Genomic DNA, 2,500 nt, shown 5'->3' on the forward strand with positions numbered 1-2,500 from the left:
TAGACACTGGGGCAGTGGCAGCCCGCGGGGCAGTGTCGGCAGATTCGGCAGCAGTGTCTGCCGATTCGGCAGCGTTGGCTTGTTGGCGCGGGGGGCCGATGCGAGTGGGGACTTGGGCAGCGGGCAGTGAAAGCAAGAGTTTCCCCGATGCTGCCGGGAAAAACGCTCCCCGGGATGGCCGGGTGAGATGACCCGGCGGCCCGCGACGGGTCATTCAATTCCATGCCCCGTCAACATAACTCCCGATGTACTGTTTGCTTTTTCGGAAGAAGAGATCCATCCCCCCATCCTCGGCCAGCCAAAAACGCTCCAATTAATGGCCGGGTGAGATGACCCGGCGGCCCGCGACGCGTCATTCAAATCACTGCCCTATCGGCTACAACTGCTGATGGGTGGGATTAGAGGCCTGCCATGGTGGTGAGGGGCGGCGAGGACCGTGAAAGCTAGAGTTTTTCAGAGGCTGCCGGGAAAAAGGCCCCTCGGGTGGCGGGGTGCGAGGACCAGGCGCGTCATTCAATTCTCTTCCCTATCAACTTGGCTCCCGTTGGCGGGATTGGAGGCCTACTGTTTGTTACAGGGCTAAAATCGTCAGGGGAAGAGCTGACGAAACAATGCTGGTTTGGATGCAGGGGGTAGTGTTGGAATCGGCAGCGCGGACAAAATCGGCAAAGTCGACAAAAAAGACTGTTGGTCTGGACATCGGGGCAGCGGCAGCCATGCCGACAGGGGGGGAAATCGGCAGCGCAGATTTGTGCAGCTGCAGGTTCGTCGGGGAAATCGGCAGCGCAGATTTTTCGATGAACATGGGCTGGAAGATGGACTGTCCAGGCCAGGCAGGGAAATTCGTCAAGGGGACACGCTGACGAAACAGCGCTGGTTTAGACACGGTGGGTGCAGTGTTGGAATCGGCAGCGCCGACGAAATCGGCAAAGTCGGCAGAATCGGCAGCGGGTGCTGGCGATGAGTCTGGACGATTTATAGTCCAGGGCTTGATGGAAAAGACTGTTGGTCCAGACAATGGGGCAGTGGCAGCGCGGATTTGTGCAGCTGCAGGTTCGTCGGGGAAAATCGGCAGCGCAGATTTTTCGACGAACAGGGGCTGGGCGCTGGACTGGCCGGGCCAGGCAGGAAAATTCGTCAGGGGGCCACGCTGACGAAAACAGGGGCTGCGGAGTGGAAAATCGGCAGCGCAGATTTTTCGACGAACAGGGGCTGGACCGGCCGGGCCAGGCAGGAAAATTCGTCAGGGGGGCACGCTGACGAAAAGAGGGGCTGCCGCGTGGAAAATCGGCAGCGCAGATTTTTCGACGAACAGGGGCTGGATGCTGGACCGGCCGGGCCAGGCAGGAAAATTCGTCAGGGGGGCACGCTGACGAAAAGAGGGGCTGCCGCGTGGAAAATCGGCAGCGCAGATTTTTCGACGAACAGGGGCTGGACCGGCCGGGCCAGGCAGGAAAATTCGTCAGGGGGGCACGCTGACGAAAAGAGGGGCTGCCGCGTGGAAAATCGGCAGCGCAGATTTTTCGACGAACAGGGGCTGGACCGGCCGGGCCAGGCAGGAAAATTCGTCAGGGGGGCACGCTGACGAAAAGAGGGGCTGCCGCGTGGAAAATCGGCAGCGCAGATTTTTCGACGAACATTCGTCAGGGGGGCACGCTGACGAAAAGAGGGGCTGCCGCGTGGAAAATCGGCAGCGCAGATTTTTCGACGAACATTCGTCAGGGGGGCACGCTGAGGAAAACAGGGGCTGCCGCGTGGAAAATCGGCAGCGCAGATTTTTCGACGAACATTCGTCAGGGGGGCACGCTGAGGAAAACAGGGGCTGCCGCGTGGAAAATCGGCAGCGCAGATTTTTCGACGAACAGGGGCTGGATGCTGGACCGGCCGGGCCAGGCAGGAAAATTCGTCAGGGGGGCACGCTGACGAAAAGAGGGGCTGCCGCGTGGAAAATCGGCAGCGCAGATTTTTCGACGAACAGGGGCTGGACGCTGGACTGGGCCAGGCAGGAAAATTCGTCAGGGGGGCACGCTGACGAAAACAGGGGCTGCCGCGTGGAATGGCAGCCTACACGCAGATGCGAATTCGGCAGCGCACGATGGCTTGAGCAGGTCATGGGTTCGACTTGGCGCGATCTGAAACCTGGACGAGGGACTGTCGACGCTGGACGAGCCAGCGCGGTGGCCTGTCGTGCCCCGTTCAGGGGGGGCCTGCCGCGGAGACAGCCCTCGCGGGCTCGACAGCGCAGGCCAGCGTCCCCGACGTCGCTGGCCGCGGCAGGCGAGCTGCCGGGGTTCCCGCATTCCTACAAGAAAACGTCGTGCTTTCCACATGAAACCAATCCAGTAAAATCAGCCATATTTTTATGAGGCTGCCCACTGAATTTGGGGTCATTCCGGGCCGGTTCCTAGTTTTGCGGATTTACTCGATTTCTAATGGTAGGAAAATTAAAACAAATACTTCCCGACCTCGAAAAATTCTGGGAAAATTAATGAAGGTGGAT

Source organism: Populus nigra, chromosome 2 (assembly GCF_951802175.1).
Source record: "Populus nigra chromosome 2, ddPopNigr1.1, whole genome shotgun sequence".
NCBI classification, from domain to species: Eukaryota; Viridiplantae; Streptophyta; class Magnoliopsida; order Malpighiales; family Salicaceae; genus Populus; species Populus nigra.